At 42.9% G+C, this 19,617-nt stretch overlaps 1 pseudogene; it reads right to left on the bottom strand.

Annotated features, from left to right (window-relative positions):
- Positions 1 to 12,374: 12,374 nt before the first annotated feature.
- Positions 12,375 to 17,833, bottom strand: LOC113288104 (annotated as a pseudogene).
- Between the last annotated feature and the right edge of the window lie 1,784 nt (positions 17,834 to 19,617).

Here is a 19,617-nt window from a genome sequence, read left to right on the forward strand (position 1 = left end):
AGCAGCGGCAACAAAGTACAGTACGGCAGCGGCAGCCCCAAAGGCTGCGGAAGCCAGCAAAACTCTTGCTACGAATCAATTTCACCAACCAAAAGAAAGGGTGGATGAATCCGGAACACATCAACCCGCACACCCGCCAATCTTCGGAATGCCATCAACAAACGATCAGAATCAAACTGTGCCGGCGGCTTTAACACCTCAGATGGGCACTCGGCCCGATCTGGAAATGCCAACAATCGAAGCTGAACCTCTACCCCCCTTAGTGCAAACCGTAGAAGAAGGTGGCACCATGGTCGTAGTAGCACAAGCTGGGACTCTCAATCAGGGGTCAAACCAATCACATCGATTGATGGCTGAGTTTGAAGAATTGAAGAAGAGCCAGCAGGTTTACGCAGATGCAGTAGCTCTGCTGGCCAGAGAAAACCAAGATTTAAAAGACCTGATTGCCCAAAGCACGAAGACCATCCAACAACTTGATGAAGCAAATTCAAAGGCACCAGAACCAAATCGAGACCGAAGAGTCATCGTAGCAGCTAATGGAGACGCGGCTAGGAGAAGTAGCGCATCCGACCAGGATTATAATAACGGAGAGTCAGACTATCACGAGCAGAAGAGCGTAGGGCACCACCGCGCGATGGAAGAGCTGCGTGATGAGAGGATGGCAGAGATCAGACAATTAAAAAGTAGACAAGGCGGGGGAAGGTTAGAAGAGATCATGAGAGAGGCTAACTCTACGCCCCTAACTCATCGCCTGGCCAACACCCCTATTCCGCTGAAGTGCCCTGTCCCGACGTTCGAATGCTATGACGGATCCAGTGTTCCCGCTGCACATATTCGGTATTATAACCGTGTCCTAGCTAGATGGAGTCAGAACGACGCCGTACTCTGTAGATACTTCCCATCAAGCCTGAAGGGATCGGCATTGTCTTGGTTTGATAATCTGCCGCCAGACTCCATCCACTCCTACGACCAACTCGCAGAAAAGTTCTTAAGAACTTACATGTACAACAAGGCTGTTAACACCGGAATGGATAAGCTCTTTTTGCTGGCAATTGGTTACAAGGAAACCACGAGGGAAACACTAACAGATGGCACAAGATCTGCCAAGCCCTAGGAATGTGGACCCGTGGTAAGTATCAACTGCTACAAGTGGGGATTAGACCGAATGAGTCCACTATTTGTTGAGATTCATGGAAGCGTGCCTAAGACAGAGGGAGATCTTCGAATAATTATTGAAAAGCACGCTCGTCTTGAAGAAATCCAGCCGTGAAAACCCGAGGGCGTACCGCAGAGGTCTCACCCGTACCAATTCCGCAGGACAAACCAATGGGGCCAAAGGGAGATTGCTCAGTGGAACGGCCTCATAGGAAGGAACGAAGGGATGAACGACGAAAAGACGATCGAAAATTCGAAGATCAAGTTTACACGAAGCTCAATGCTAGCTATGCTCGGATCGCGAGAGATCAAAGGAGGGAAAATCTGGAGTGGCCATGGTCTAAGGGAAAACAGCCCCCAAGAACCGAGAGTCTAAAGATTACTGTGAATATCACTGCTTCAACGGACACCATACCGAAAATGTAAACCTCAAAATAATGATCCAAAAATTGATTGATGCTGGCGAGCTCAAGCATTACATACGAAAGGATATTTCCGAGGATAGATCCAAACGAACCAAGCCAGTCCAACTTCCAGAGGAAACCGCACACTCAACACCATCTCGTGTTCTGAATCCGCAGGGCCCTCACTTACAGCACAGATAGGAAAGAGTTACGGAAGCAGTTCGAGGACCGCTGCGAATTGTATAATCGATTGGGTAGAGGTGGACGAGCACGAAGAGTGGATGGACTCACCTATTATCTTCGATGCTGAAGATATCGAAGAAGATATGGAAGACCATACGACCCCCTGGTCCTCACACTACCAGTGGATGGATGTAACCTTAAAAGATCCTCATCGACGGGGGAAGCTCAGTGAACGTTCTATTCTACGACGCATTCAAACAAATGAGCTCCATGAAGAACAGCTATGACCTCTTATTACACCATCTACGGATTCAACGGAGCCCCACGAAGCCATTGGGGGACATCGTGTTGCAGGTTAACGCCGGACCCATGAAAGTAGAAACACGATTCAGCGTGGTTGACGCCCATCCCCTACACGCCATTATTGGACGAAAATGGTTACATAAACTCAGGGAGTGGCGGCAACCTACTACCAATATCCCAGATTCCCTACACCTGAGGGAGTGATGGAATCAAGGGAGATCGGGTCTCTGCAAGAGAGTGCCAAGCCACTCAGGATCGTATCAACAACGAACAAGAAGGCAGCGAAAAACCCGAAGAATTAAAAATAAAGAAGCCGCGAAAGAGAAGGCCATAGACCTGTTCCTCAAGGAAAATACAGGAAGGGGTTTGACAAAAGATGATAATGTCCTAAACACAGAGACAGGTCCTTCAGCAGCCAACGAAGGACAAAACATACCAAATAGCAATCAAAGAACGTCCCAGTCCTCGGGGACCCGAAGCCGGTGTTCACGCCAGTAGAGCCCGTAAAAGAAATCAACATAGGAACGGAAGAAAACCCGAAAATGATCAAAGTAGGGACCATAATGGACGAAAGAAGGGAAGATTCTCTAACCAAATTACTTAAGAATACGCGGATATATTCGCCTGGAAACTAGGAGATATGCCGGGGATTGACCCGAAAAGTAATCCAACACGAGCTGCGCATCAAACCAGGCACGCCCGTTCGGCAGAAAATTAGAAAAGTTGCACCAGATACCATAAGGCAGTGGAAAAAGAACTTCGGAAACTACTAGACGCGGGTTTCATCAAGGAAGTCAAGTACCCTACATGGATCTCCAACATGGTCGTCGTTCCTAAGAAAAATGGAGGGGTTAGGATATGCATCGATTTTACTAACCTCAACAAGGCATGTCCAAAGGACAGCTATCCCCTGCCAAGCATAGATCAGCTGGTGGAAGCAGTAGAAGGATATGAAGAACTGTCATTCATGGATGGACATTCTGGCTACAACCAAGTAGCCCTGGCAGAAGAAGATCAGCCACACACAGCGTTCTACACCCCACATGGCCTTTATTGCTACACTAGAATGCCCTTCGGACTTCGAAACGCAGGGGCAACATACCAAAGAATGGTCGATACTATCTTCAGGCCATGGATTGGTAGTACCTTAGAAGTCTACGTCGACGATATGCTCGTCAAAAGTAAGCTGCGCAAAGATCACCACCAGGATCTGAGAGATATCTTCGAAGCAATGAGGAAACATCACATGAAAGTAAATCCAGAGAAATGCACTTTCGGTGTCACCTCGGGGAAATTCCTCGGATATCTGGTAACAAAAAGGGGCATTGAGGTAGACCCAGTGAAGATTCAGGCCATAGTAGAAATGCCATCCCCGAAGAATTTAAAAGAAGTGCAGAAGCTCAATGGGTCCATAGCAGCCTTGGGCAGATTTATTGCCCGATCCTCGGACAAATGCAAACATTTCTTCAATATTCTCAAAAAAGGGAGCAAGTTTGAATGGACCGCAGAATGCGAAGAAGCCTTCCAAAAAATCAAAGAACACCTAGCTTCAATTCCGATCCTGCAGAAGCCGGATCCTGATGAGGTTTTGGCATTGTACATAGCAGCAACAGAAGACGCAGTTAGCGCAGTGTTGGTCAAAACCAATACGAAGATAGAACACCTATCTATTATGTCAGTAAAACCCTCAATTCTGCGGAAAGGAACTACACGAAGATCGAACAACTTATCCTAGCATTGGTATGGGCTACTCAAAAGCTGAGAACCTACTTCCTAACTCACTTCATCCGGGTCCCATGCAAAGCACCACTGGAAGCAGTCCTTAAAAGCGCAGGAAAAGTGGGCAGAATAGCCAAGTGGAACACCCACCTGGATCAATTCAACATCATCCATGAAATTCAACATTCCCGAAAATCCCAAGTTTTGGCGGATTTCTTAGCAGACCTCCCCCTGGACAACGACGAGGAGATTGAGGGAATACCAGAAGCCGAGGAAGAAAGCAAGGATTCAATGGATATCCTCGAACCCGCGAGTCAAAGACAATGGGAAGTCTTCGTCGATGGGTCCAAAAATAAGGAAGGAGCAGGAATAGGCATCGTCATCACCACCCCAACCGGAGAAAGGATCGTACAGGCACTCAGGTTAGAATTCAAAGAGCATACTAACAACATCGTCGAATACGAGGCAGTCGTACATGCCCTCCGTTTAATAATAGAAATGGGGGTAACCGATGTAAGACTGACAAGTGATTCACAGCTTGTCATACGGCAAATAGGGCTCGAGTACAATGTGTACGACGACACCCTCTCAGCTTACATGGCCTTGGTCCAAACATTGGCATCACAAATTCCAAACATCAAGTTCCGGCACTTATGCAGAAGGGATCTCAGGCACGCGGATGCCCTAGCATATATATCATCCATGCTGAAGGAAAAAGCGTCGAAGCTATTAAGATAACAAGGGTATACGAGCCTTCGATTGCATCACAATTCTCCTTCGCTACCAATCAAGATACAGTGGAAGAAAATATCGAAGACCAGGTAGGAGAAGACATCCATAACGATTTTGACGAAGAAGACATCCTGTCAAGAGCAAATCAAGACGAAGATTTCAGCAACGAAGATGATTGGAGAAAGGTGATCCATGCGTTTCTCCAAGAAGGAACTTTACCCGCGGATCATAAACAAGCCAGGAAAATACTCTCCAAAGCAGGAAGATATGACCTTCGGGATGGAATCCTGTACAAGAAATCCTTCCTCGGACCGTTACTGCTGCTTGTCCAGAAAAGAGGGGCATCGAATTCTAAACGACATCCATTATGGCGACGCAGGGAATCATAGCGGCATGAGATCACTGGCCGACAAAGCAAAAATGCAAGGATATTACTGGCCCACAATGATACAGGATGCCGCAAGAATGTCCCGACGATGTGAAGAATGTCAGCGTTTCGCCAAAAAGATACACGCGCCAGCAACAACGTTAAATTCTGTAGGTCCCGTGGCCATTTGCAAAATGGGGCATAGATATCGTCGGGCCTTTCATCGAGGGATCAGGGAAAAGACGATTTTTGATAGTAGCCACGGACTATTTCAGTAAATGGGTGGAAGCTAAAGCCTTAGCCAGGATCAGAGACGTGGATGTGTTTACTTTCATATTCCAAAACATCATTTGCAGGTTCGGCATACCAGCAGAAATCGTGTCCGATAATGGTAAGCAGCTACAAGGGAAAAATATAGACATGCTCTTCGATACTTTCAAAATAAGGAAGAACAAATCCACCCCCATATACCCTCAAAGCAACGGACAAGCGGAAGCCACTAACAAGACCCTCGCCCTTATCCTCAAAAAGCAATTAGACGAACATAAGGGGCGATGGTGTGAACAGTTGCACAATGTGTTATGGGCATACATGACAACACGAAGATCTGCCACTGGGGAATCCCCGTTTCTCCTCACTTATGGAGCTGAAGCGGTCATCCCAACAGAGATCCTCATGCCAACCACAAAGACTGAAGCATGGGAGAAAAATCTCACAACAGACATGATGTTGGAGAGATTGGACGACCTGGAAGGAAGAAAGGAAGCAGCACTGCAGAAGATGGAAAATTATCAACGAAGACTAGCAAGGGAGTACAACAAAAAGGTAAAACTTCGAAATTTTGTAGAGGGGCAGTATGTGCTAAGACCAATCCCACAGTATCAACGAGAAAAGAAATGGGGAAAGCTAGGAGGACCTTTTATAATACACGACATTGCGGGGAACGGTTCCTACCATCTTCGCAATATGGAAGGCTAAGTTCTCCGACATCCTTGGAATGCTAAGTGGCTCAAACCATACTACCCATAGGTGCAACGCAGCTTTGCATCTGCGTGAAGAATCCCAGAAGAAGAAAGCAGCGGAACCTCTCTACATGTTTCTATCTCTGGACGAGGAGTAGCAAGCCTCAACCTATCAATCAAACAAGCCTTCTGAAATTCGAGTAAACAAAACTAATCAACAATATTGGGGAAAGTAGTCAACCTACAATCTCTCAGGGCTCTCCCATCAGTGTCCATAAGTGTAAGACCGGGGAGAAGGCACCCAGCAGAAAGAGATACCCAACCAATCTTAAGGCAACGGGTCGACGGAATGGGTGTATGTAAATATTTTTTACCCCATATCCTAGAACGTTGCCTCGACCCCCACCGTCTGGGAATCCTTTGGCCAAGGGTTCGCCAGCGGGGTGACAGGTCTCAAGACGATCACGAAGGTACCTCCCTTCGGTATCGCACCCAAACACTTAAAAAAAAAAACTCTTCTTTTGTTTTTAGTGTCCTTCCTCACAATGCTTAAAATAAACAACAAACTGATATTGCAGGTATATCAAAAAAATGATCCATTTCATAAAGGTTGGTTACAAAAAGTGGCAAGGCCAATACAAGGAATACACATCAAAAATATTCTTTTAACAAAATACTAGAAAAATATAATGGAAGGCTAATGATGTCGCGGTCTCTACTTAGATGATGTCGCCCCATCAGCAGGATTGTTCCGAAGAGTTGAAGGGACGCTCCCACCAGATGAGGATCCCGAGGAGCCAGGCAAGGAGGCAGGTACTGGACGACGCGGATAGGTCTTCACGAGTCCATGCTCGGTCTTAAGGCCAAGCTCAATCTTCTCCAACATCTTGTTTGTCTCCTCAGCCAATTGACACCGCCTTATGCATAATAACTGTCATCCGCTGGTGGGCTTGGGATAACAACGAAGATATACGATTCACTTCTTTGGAAGCAGCACCAACGGCCTCCTCGCGGGATGCCGCCAAACTCTTAAAATGATTAGTCTGTTCTTCTTGCTGCGCTAAGGAAGATTGAGCCTTTTCAAATTTTTCATTTGCAACGCGGAGTTGTCCCTCGAGCTCTGAAAAAGACAACACAAGGGAGTTAGCACAGAAAAGACACAATCACACTCGACGAAATAGGGTTATACCTTCGACACAAGCCGAAGCCTCTTCATACTCATTAACAACCGCATCTCGCGCTTCATCAAGATGGTCATATTCCGCAGCTAATTTATTATAATCTAGTTAAAGGTTGGTGAGAGTAAATTGACTGGCATCTAATTCTACCTGCTTCATCGAATCCATGTGACGAAGGTGGTTGACTTCGTTGTTTATCTCTGATACCCCTTTGCTAAGTCTGTACATACATACTTCGATATTTCTCTCAGACTCAGCCTGGCGGGTTATTTCAGCGCGAGACGCAGCAAGGGCTTTGCTTAGAGCCACAACTTCGGCTCTGGCATCGTACCTTTCTCTGGTAAGACACATCATGCTCTCCTTAACTCCCGGAAAAGGAAGGGAGCTAGCCTTTCGTAATTCCTCTTCTAGAAGATGTATTCTAGACTCCAACAATGAAGTGCGCTCACGGGATTCCCGCAGATTCTCACGTGTCCACAGCAGCGTACCATTGAACAAAGTATTGTCATGGTTATACAGATTCTGCATATCAACCTTTTGAACATGCCTTGCGCGCTATCCCTCAGCCCGAGCGTCCCACTTTTTGGCTTCGCTCTTAATTTTCTCGACCAGCTCTTTGATACGAGATTTTTGCCGTGCCCTTTCATTTCGAATCCATATCAGCTCAGGGACGCCACCCACTGAAGATAGGGTGGGGAGACTCAGACAGAACAACAAAGTAGTAGAGACGAATTACAAGAGAAAATGGAGAAGAACCAAACCTGTGAAAGCTGAAACTTGGCCGCGGGTTTGCTCTAACTCAGCGCGTACGGCGGCAAGCTCTGAACGAAGACCAGTCTCCGCTGCACCCAGGCTTTTTTTCTCTTTAAAACTATTCTTCAATTCTTCTATCTCCACCTCAGCCGCAGATAAGGCCTTTTCTCTGTGATGAAGCTTGGCCTCCAGCTTCAAAGATTTCGCTTTAAAGAATTGATACAACACATGGTTACAATGCTCACTCCTCATCATCTACACATCAAATGGCAAACATTATTACACCGAAGAGATACGTCACGAAGAGATATGTACGAAGACTTACCTCCAAGACACGCTACTGGGGAAAACCGTATTGGTACCCATCGGCTATGGCCATCATGTCAGCAACAGAAGTGGGAGGCTCCGATACGAGGATAGCTTCGGGAACATTCAAGATTTTCCCCCACATCTCAGATACACGCGCCTCGGAAGATAGTTCCATCATCCGATGGGTATAAGCATCGGAATCCTTCTCACCAGCAACCACCGGGGCAGGATGAGGGACAAACAACAAACCCTTTTTCTTGAGCCAATCCATTATGGCATCCTCACCCTCAAACGTCAGCGAATGAGGGAAATCCTCGGAAGGCGAGTCAACCACAGACTTCCCCTTTGCTGATATTGCCCCATCGGCACAAGTTCGATCATCCGCGCCCTCATCCTGAGCAACAGCGTCTCCCTTACCAGAACCCCCGAGCACATCCCAATCATCTTGGGGGAAAGCAAAGAAAAGCCTTCGGGAAAATCGAGGGCATCGTCAAAGAGTTCCCCTGCGAAATAAATCATGTCAAAGGAGAACTCTTGAGAAATGGTGGGGAGAGTTTCCGCAGCCTCACCAGCAGGAGCAGACATGTCCGCGATAACACTGCCGTCAGCCACCGCGGTATTATTTCTCACTTCAACACCATCACAACCCGCACCAATCTCTTCCTCGACATTAGGAGGGGAAGTATCAGTGCGCTCTTCCCCATAAAACATTTCCTCATCCTCGGCAAACTCTTCGTTCACCGGACTAGTAACTTCTTCATGAACCTCAGCCTCACCCGTCACAATGGTAGAAGACTGCTTGGGCCCAATCTTCTTATTTTTCGACACCTTGGCAGTAGTGACACTCTTCGGTGGAAGTATAGCACCAGAACCTTCCTCCTCATCTCCTTCAACGACGTCGAGAGCATAAGGAAAGTTCATGCCTTCGAAGTTTAAACGCCAGGGACAGAAATCTCCATAACGAGCAGGAGGAGATTCACGAGGCCTGCTACTCCCAGAAGGACGCCAACCGCGCGGACCGGGAATCCAACCATACGACCAAGGACCAACAATTTCAATAACAGTGGCGTGCCACTCATAATCATGGTCACGTTTGATCCTTTCGCGCGCGGGAAAAAGTTTTCGCTGACTCGACCCCTCGGTGCCCGGAACGTATTTCAGTTTGGCATCGCTCACCTCACTTAACAGACGAATTTCGCCCCGAGGAGCAGCAAGGTTCCGAAGGCTAACACTCCACGGTTTACGGTTCCTACTGTTGACATAATCCCCAAAGGAGTTGTTGAAGTTTTCAGGAGTATACCACTCCCTCTCAGCGGGATTTGGAACGTAACATGTCATCGTCGTCTCCCCCTTACTCCGCAGATAACATTCCCTCAGTGCGCGGAGATAATTCCCCGATAGTTGCGACACGGAACGACTGTGAGTATTGGTGGAAGAGCCTTCACGACCAGCCAGCACATCGTAATAAAAGGAATCACCAGACTTGTACAACGGCAGCATAAGACCCGCCTCGAAGGCTCCAACCGTAGTCAGCAGGTGAAACTCATCAAACTGATACTTCGAGATGAGCTCGTAAGTAATATCATCCTCAGGGGCATAGAAACGAACCTCGAAGGCTTGAAGCTCATGCTTTTCCTTGAAAACTTCAAGGTCAATATGCTTGAACGTAACTTTCTTCTTGCTGACCGAAACGCTGCGTATCACCGGGGCAACCTCATCCTCTTCCGCGGGATCGGACGAACCAACAAAAGCTTCGGAAGCTCTTCTTTTCAAAGGAGGATTCTTAGACGATTCAGCTCTCGGCGCACCACCTTTGGAGTTCTTCCCTTTGAAAGAAAGTACTGGAGGCGGCGGCAGAGGGTGCTGCACGGGCACTATGGAACGAAGAGGGGGAATATCGAAGGTGCCACCGCGAGGATGTCTGCGTACACCCGAGTCATCACGAGGGCAAGAAGCAGCACGACCGGCAGCGTTTCGAGACCCGGAAGGACTCTTCGATGGATCCCCTTTCCTAGGAGGAGAGGCCCTCGTCCCAGAAGAAGATGAAACTTTATTACCGCGGGGATCCATTTGAGACAATTTAGAGAAATCTCCCCCAGGTGGATATCTATCAGACTCTCTACGTGGAGGGGATCTCGGTAGACTAGAAGCCGGAGCTTTATATGGAAGCCGCGGACGGTCAGACATGGCTGCGAAGAGGAACAACAAAAACAAGTTAGAAGCAAACACGAGGGCATCAACAAAGATCAAAAAACAACAAAATTACCAGTTCATTTCAACAAACCCCAGAAACCCCAAAACTAGCATACATACATGTACACCCTAAAACCCTAAAACCCTAAGCTTAAAAATTCAATCAATACAAGTGCACCAATGGCCTCCTCGACTTGAGAAGAAGAACAGGGGCAAACTAGCATACATACATCAAAAGGTGTTCTTCACCACAAACAAGGTACGACAGCAGCAGAAAATTTTTGTTTCAGCTCAATCAACACAACTTAAAACAACAGAGACGAAGAAAAGAAACCTTACCACCACAAATAAAATCCCAAAAGAAGACAACAAACCAGAAACAAAGAAGAAACGAGCGTGATTAATGCTAGGGCAGAGAGAATTTAATGGTTGAAGAACAAAGAATGAAGACTGACAGGGAGAATGAAATTAATTTTCAAGGAGAATGAAATTAATTTTTCTCCTCTCCTTAATATACTCGAAAGAAAGAGAAGGAAGTTAATGGAGGAATGGGAAACGTTCCCATTAAATGAGCAGTTAATGCACGAGTGAGAAACGTGCCCAAGTATCTAGGATAAGTTATTAGGAGAGAGGAAGAATATGTAACGTCTGTTTTCTTCAATGCTTCCACTAAACACTCAAGCCCAAAGAAAAGGGGCAAATTGTGTGTACATATTTCGCCATCAAACACGTGTATGTAGGAAGATACGTGGAGAGCATGCGGACCAAGCCATCAAAACATGATGACACACGCCCACAGCCAAGAAGCCCATCCCGTGGACGTCGGATCTTTGCTCGAACAAATCCAAGGGCAGAAGATAAGAGATGTATCAAAAACACGATGTACTGCGGAGCACCAAATAACTCCCGAAGAGTTACTTTATCTCATCCCCAAAAGAAGCCAAGATCAACGGTGAAGAAAAGGTCGACTGACATGGACGTGACAGGGGTAGAAGACACTTGTCTGACACGAGCAGGCGCCTCAACCACCCGCATTAAACACTCTGAGCAGTGTACGTATCGATCAGCCCGTGGAACGAACGAGGATGACTCTGCGTGATCAAGCAATGAACGAAGACCTCCGCGTGATGGACACAAAGCACAAGAAGATAAGGTTCCAACGACCCTCAGAAATGGGTCCCACACTCTAGCCCTATAAATACCTCCTCTCCACCAAGAGTGAGGGGATCGGAAAAACGAGGGAGAGAAGGAGAGATAGAAGGATTGTGAGTGTAAGTTTGTCCTTTACAATACACAGATCTATGTAAACTCCAAAGTCACTCGACTATCTCTGCAATCATCAAGTACATAGTGAAACAACCCCGTGGATGTAGGCCTTAGTGCTGAACCACGTAAATCCCAGTCTTATTTACATTCCAGCACTTTATATTCGCCGCATGTTCCATGAGTTTTACTTTTATACTTCGTTTTCTTTATCTTCCCCTGCGTAAACGCCTCTCGCGATATTATTAGATGAGGCTATGATAAACCCGAAGGTTTTGAGCCAAGGAATCAATGCAATCGTATCATCAGAGCGAGTATGCACCTAGAGTGCAAACATTGTTAGTGAACATATAGATGCCTTCGTGATTTACGTGTTCACAATTGTCAAACTCCCTAGTCTCTACATATTGCATCTAGTGCGCCGAAAAAAAACTTGAAGGAACTACTAATACTGTTGCTACCCATTTGACGTTAAAAAACGGGATTGTTAGGCAGTATAAATTTTCATGGGACGGTAATGGAGTTGTGGTGCAGTAACAATGTGCCCAAGGGCCGGGAAACCAAGTCGTAGTTTATAGTCAATATAAACTTGGCCTTCATATAACTGAGTTTTCTACGCATTCTAATGATAGTTCTGAAGAAAACATTAGGTAACGACAAACTGCCAAGAGATATAAAATGCTTATGTGGTATATAAAGTTGCGGAATAGGCGAATAGCCAACGGTTTACGTCCGAATTGGTCATGATGCATTAGAACTAGGCCATTTTCGTTGGTTGGATTTTTATATCATCCGAGAGTAAAGAATTCTGAGAGGAAAATAATGAAATCGAAGAACATAATATTCAATCTGATTTAGAATTAAAAGTGAATCTCATTAGAAATAAACATATAGAACAACTATCCCACCCTCAGTTAGGAGATGCTCACAAACAAAAACCATCTGAATTATGTACTACAATTGCTGTTGACCCAAGTAGGGTCTGACATATCCCGACCATTGTACATATTATAGCATCTTCCTGACGACAACCAATTCCCAGTTTAAGTCGTAGTCTTAGTAACGTTCTTGATATGCGGGTTGAAATGCAGTTCTCCATGACTGGTCATCCTCGGTTACAGCGGCGTTCGAGTTGCTAATGCTGTTTGTGGCCCTATCTTCCTCTTCCTTCCAGTACATTGGCTGCAATGCAGATTCTGGTAATCGGCTCTCTGCCAGATATTGTTTCATGGTTACCATCTCCATTGCGTGTTTTCTCTTCTGCTTCTCCAATTGCTTCCTTATTTTCTCATTATCTTTTTTAGCGTTCATATAGTTTCCCTGGTAACACATAAAAATCAGATCAATGATATTAATATAAGAGGATATAAAGCAACACTAAGATTAAAATTCTAGATAAATAATACTAAGAGGATATAAGCAACACTAAGATTAATATTCTAGATAAATAATACTAAGATGAGGGTTTCAAAAACTAGTTCTTCTTTGAAAGTGTATAATCCTACCTCTGCAACTGAAACAGCTTCTTCTGCTTCTCTCAAACGAACAAGAAGCTCCCCAGCAGCATGAACAGCTTCCGCTGTGTCTCTTAGCTGAATCTTTAAACGGTTGTTCTCCTTTCTCAAATGTTCCCTTTCCTTTTCTCTCTCTACTCTTAAGGCTGAAAGCTCTGTGGCAAGGGACTTGAGGAAACGTGAACTACTCTTCCCTTTTCCTCCTGCCTTTGCAGCAGCCTTTTTCACCTCTGCAATCCCTTCCATGATCCTTCGGTTTCTTCCAAGTAATTCAATATGCTTCTCTTGCAGCTCAACATAGTGTTCAACCATTCTAGCATGCCCAAGAACAGCCCTATCTAATGTCTCATCCAATTCTTCCGTGACTTTTTTCTCTAATGTCAACTCCGCTTCCACTTTCTCTGAATGCTGGCGTTGTAATTCGATAGAAATTCTCAATTCATCAGTTAAACAAATCCACTCACTTTCCATCTTTGTCCACTTTTGCCTTTCCTTTTCTATTACCTCGTCAATCTTTTCTTGAAAATGAGATTCATCATTACTTCTTATCGACAAAATTGACTGTGACAAGTCTGAAGGAACATCATTGTAAGACTGCAACCTGTTTTTCAAACCTTCAATTTCCTTGAGATGTTCTTCTCTCTCACTCGTATCAAAAGACATTTTCTTGCTCTCATGATCCGCCATCTCCAGAAGGTTCTCAGAATAGTCCTGACTTGTTACTGAATTCTGTCCTTGCTCTTCATATTTCTTGACCTACACAGATTCATTATGTCAACAATGAGAAAATGCAGGTGGGTCTAAAATAGAAACTAAACGGTGACACATTATAAGATACAATCATAATTAGAAATTCTATTACCAGGAGATCGAGCTGCTCAATTTTTGCAACTTGTTCTGCACACACAGTTTTGAGCTCCCCCTCTCTCTTGAGTGCTTCAGCCAAAGCTATTTGTGTGTCCTGAATACAACATTAAGAATGTTAGCAAATCCGAAGAAATGATAAACTCTTCATTTTGTTTAGTGGACGTCAAAATTATCCTTACTTTAGATGCCTGGTCCACAGTTACTGCTCCACCACCCGGTACTATCCATTTGTTAAAGCTGTCCTCCACCTGTTCAGACTCATCAACTCCTGGCTGTTTGCATGCTGCACAAATGAAAGATCCACTCGATCCATCTTCTGGTAATGTTTGTAGACCAGCAATAGATTTTTCATTTTCTTGGCATGGTGGTTTCAATGCTAAGTGATCAAAGGACAAAGCAACTGAGGATTTGCTTGAAGCTGAACTCCTTTGATGCTGGTCAATAATCTGCAAACCTCTGTGGAGGCTTGCAGCCAAGGACTCCGTGGCACCTGAGAATATAGTGCTTGCACGCAAGGAAGCACGGATTTGATCACTTCGTTTAACCGACTGTCGCAAACCTCCTGTTTGAGATTGCAACTCTCAAAACTAGATTTTGACTCGCCAAATTATTTAATGAGGCTGATATACTTCTCTTCTGGGTATTTTCAAATTTCGGTGATTCTGAGAAGGTTGGTTCTTGAAGGACTGAAACCTGTCGCAGCGGGATGCCAGAAAGACTAGCTCTGGTGAGATTAGTTAAATTGTCTTGGGGAGCTACAGAACTACCTCCTCCTTTAAAGGTCCGATGGGTTCCTATCAGTTCTTCGAAATCGGTGTCATCAATTTTACTTTCATCACTCGGTAAATCTGTATCTGACTATCTTCAAAGGACGAAAAGAACTTTCTTCCTTCTCGAGGATAGGTTTGTTGTAATTTTCTAATTGACTCTTAGATCTTTTACATCTTCTTCATCAACATTAACTTCTTCGTCTGAATCATTATCCATACGGGGTAGGATCCGAGCGATTGAGACTTAACCTCAGCTGATTTAAGCTTTCACGGGCACTTTTTCCTCCGTAATACTCAGAATTCTTTCCCATTGAGTTGTACCCACTGACTTTGCTCTAATAAGTTCTTCCTGCAGCAAGCAAGAAGGTACCGCTAGTTAGATTAGAATAGAGAACAGAAATACAGTAAACTGGATATGCAAGTCATGGAAGTTAACAATTATACTTTCAATAGACGAATCTGATCACTGAGACCATTAACATCATCCTCCGAAATCTCATTATTTGTGGCTCATTTTGAATGGATTTTGCACGCTGACCAAACCTTAGCGTGCTCAAAGTTTCACCTTTACATCTGCATTGAAGAGGAAAAAATCAGCCACAGCTTTAAGCAAAAAGAACACTAGAATCGTATCACTTCCAATTAAACAAGAATACTGATTCAAGCCTCTGGAGTAGTTAAACTTTCATTTACCTGTCATGAGGAGAAACAGTGCAGAGGACTGAGAGTTTTGCATTTCCCCCAAATGATTCCCGAAGTAAATGTGTTAAACATGAACTTCTATACGGGACATCACTAGGGTTTCCAGGCTGGGGATTTTCAGCAAGAGTGTTAACCAAGCGCCTGCAAGCACAATAACAGAAGGCTTACTATGAGAGTCATGGTCATATAGCCAGGTGAATGGTGAGCTGATCCGAATTTAAGATAGCACTACAAAAGAGATGAATCATACCCGAGCTGTGCCAGAGATTTTCTCACATTCCTGGCCTCCTTTATGGATGCATCCTCAAGTTTATTTCTGTCTGATCCAGCAAGGTCAACCAGACTAATTCTGCTGGTTTTCGAACTACTAATGCATTTTGACGAGGTAACCTGCTTTGGGGTAACAAAGCATATTAGTAGAAGTAGATAAGAAATCAATGGGATACTAAATAAATCGTGTAAATTGCTGAAGAGATAAAAAAGCACATTAGTAGAAGTAGATAACAAAGCACATTCGTGTTTACAGTTTATTTAGGCAAGAAGGTAAGGCCTTACCTTGCACCACGATTCAACGACACAAGTGAAAACCACATGAGAGCGAGAGCTCTTTGAGTTTATACTGGTTGCACCAACCTTTCTATTTGAAAGCCCCTGCAAACATGATTCCGAGATGAACAAACCGATAGAAAAATGAAGGGAGAAACAGCATTTGAAAATACCCAATGCATGAAAATTTCCTACCTTAATTAAAATTTGTGTTACATCATCATAACTAGTAACAGATTCTTCAGTTAGATTTTCAACATAGAATCCATTTTTCGCATCATCTCTTATCTGAAAACCGAAGAAGAAACAAAATTAGAATTTCCATGAAAAGGAACAAGAGAACCAAGATCTTCTAAAGGAAAGCTTAAGAGAGTGACTAATTGGCCGAACATATCCACCTTAAGGTTTCTCTGCGTGGGATCAAGTAAATCACCTATCTGCTCATTATATATCTGCAACAACAAAAAAATGTTAATAGCTTATGCACCACAGAGTAATATGTACAGCTAAACTAGTACTTCACTATGATGGAAGAATAAGAAGCAGTCAAAGCTTACTTCCAGAAACGAACATCGACACTGATAATTGACCTGCTTCTCTCCAGAGTTTTCTTGTTCCTAACAACAATATAAGAAACAAATAAGTATACCCAACATTGATAAGCAAAATTCAATTTAAATCTTAAAACAAAAATGAGAGAAAGCAATCCTACTCTTTGAATATCTGAGAATAGCATCTGGAAGATACGTGGAACAATGCCCTGGTTGCTACTTGGTGAGTGACCTTCAACCATAGCGCTGGGAGGACCCCACATTGTATAAGTTTTGCCACTGCCCGTCTTTGTAACCAGCATGTAAAGAAATAATTAGACATACCATATCAAAATTCAAACCCTAAACAAAATCTATGGATCCAATCCAATGGAGAAAGTAAAGATAATAAATCGTAACTTTCTAATACCTGTCCATAGGATAATACTGTAGTGTTATAACCAGCCAAGGAATCCTTTACTACTGGAACCCCCACCAATTGGAAGATGTCTTCCTGAGATATCCAAATCAGCCGAAATCAAGTTATGTTTGCCCTAATTTATCAACCAAGCCAAATGTAATTTTACAGAAAATAAAATCCACAATTCCTAGATGAAGGAAATTAAGAAATCAGGGAAAAATCACAGAAACCACGGAACTAAATGCAAGCGCATATGCAAATCAAGCAAATTAAAGCAAATGTGGCTGGTAAGCTCCTCTCAAAATTAGGGCATACCTGTGTAGAAGTTGAATCAACAACTGAGTCAAAATTAAACACGCGATCTTCAACAGAAATTGAAGTAGGGCTAACTTTACGAACAGTCGGGAGATCTCTCTCGCGCCAGCTGACAGGTCTGATTCTTGCAATAATCTATCATAACAAAGAGAAAAAAATCAGAATCGAAACGACCAAAAATTTGAGTGGAAACAAATCAAAATGAAACAAATAAAATATAAATTTGAACAATTATTTTACCTTAACTGATGGATCAGGAGGAAGAGTAGCTGATTTATCAACTTGCTGATCTAAAACTAAGACGTCTCTCTGAAAACTAACTGATTTCAGTGGTGATTTTTTTGTAACTGGAGAAGAAATGTAATCATTATCTAACTGAACATTTGGATCTAACGGAGGAGTGTTTTCAGTATCAATCGATTTGATTGATTTCATCTTCAGTGACATATTTGCCGAAGAAGATCTAGGTAGTAATTTACGGATCGATTGTGTTAAAATCCCTCCTGGTAGTTTGTTTTCAGAGATCTCTAACAATGGTGCCATGATCTGAGAAGTTTATCAAGACAAAAACAGATAGAGGGAGAAAGATTTGAGATGAGGAGAAGAGGGAAAAGAGAGAGACGTTTTTTGTTTTTGAATTTTTATTTTTTTTGGAAATAAACCGTTAGAATTCTCTCAAGGGGGAACTCATTAACATGGTGTTTGAAATAGTTCTAAATGACTAGATTATCCTCAATCTTGGTATACATGAGAGGTGATAGTTGGGGGCTATTTTTGGTCTGTCAGAAAAATATAAAATATGTCCGTTGGAGATTTGGACGTTGGTCTTAAAATTTATTATTTTATTTAAGTTTTGCTGATTTTTTATATTTTCTTCTCCTTTTGAATAAATGTACGAAACTCCAATACAAGTGCGTATCAGCTGGGAGCAGCAAAAGATGTTTTAGATTGGTTGGGATCGTGCATCATTACGAACCCGGGAACAGTACGTGTGTGTATATGGATCATTGCCCCATGAGTCTCAACTCTCATGCCATGGGATTGTTCCTGAAGTAGCCTTCCACTTCTTGAGGTCGAGATCCAAGATTTTGATTTTGGGCTCAAAAAGACGAAATCGGATCATCCAATAGTAATTTCCAGAACCCTTTTTCTTGTTAATTTTGGTAATGCTTAGAATACACTCGATTAATTAGTGTTAATGATTGTAGGAAAATTGAACTAAAATGAGTGATTAGATTACACTAATAATTTGATATGTACTTAGTTTTTAAAAATCAAAATAAAAATTTGAGAGAATATACTTTTTGAAAACTGAACTTACGGTTTGGGACTTCCTAACCATAAATACAATATACGGTAGGGAGTTCATATTTTTCCAACCGTAGACAAAGTCAGAGTAATTTATGGTTGTGAGAAGTTTGATTTTTTTTTCCTTTCAAAATTAGACAATTTTATGTTTCCTAACTGTAAATACGATATAAGGTTGGGAGTTCATATTTTCCAATCATATAAGATTTCAATGGTTGAGACTTCACATATTTCCAACCGTAGAATTGTTTTACGATTGAGAAATATTGATTTCTAACAATATTCAGTTATGAAACTAATTTCTAACTTCCTAATCTAATCAAATCTAACATATTCATGCAATCAAAATCAACCAAAAAGGATAGTTTTCAGTTCTTACCCAATCACAATCATTACTGGTTGAGATTCGACGATAACTTGTCGTTGAAGAAGAAAAAATGGAAGAAGACAGGAAGAATAGGAAGAGGCGTGAGTTATTTTATTTTTTTTGATTTAGGATTACCTTTTTACTTTAATTGGTAAGAAAATGACCAACTTCAAAGCCCCTAATTAATAAACCTGCCAAGAATGTGAACACTATATAAAATGGCTTTCTGTTAAATTTTACGTTTGAGCCCACCATAATAGTCAATTTGGTTGATTTAGTCAATTTTATGATTAAAGTTACCACCTTATCCTTATTACAATCCTAGATTATCTTCACCTATTTCCATCCACGACGTATTCTTCTCCTTTTTCCCAGTTCTACTTCCTCATATACTCGAGTAGTACAATAATAACAGACGACACAATCACTTACTTCTCCTACTCGAGCAACAACTTATCTTTTTCAATTTTTTGATTTCAGGCAAAGTGTTTGGTAACAACAATAGATTTTAGTTAAATTAAAACTTAGGGTTCATATATTTGTGGAAAAATTTGAGTTTTAAATATTGGGTTCAATCTAACAAATTCAGGTATTGTTATCAATATGATTTACTTGCATGTATTCCTGTCGGTAATTAAAGGTATAGGTATGCCACAATCAAGTTCACTAGCATGTATTGATGCGTGTTATTTTTGGGATTAAAACATTAGGGTTCTTGAAAAACTAGACCCGACTACCAAAACATCGCCAGGTGAA

This window comes from Papaver somniferum, chromosome 6, assembly GCF_003573695.1.
Source record: "Papaver somniferum cultivar HN1 chromosome 6, ASM357369v1, whole genome shotgun sequence".
NCBI lineage: Eukaryota > Viridiplantae > Streptophyta > Magnoliopsida > Ranunculales > Papaveraceae > Papaver > Papaver somniferum.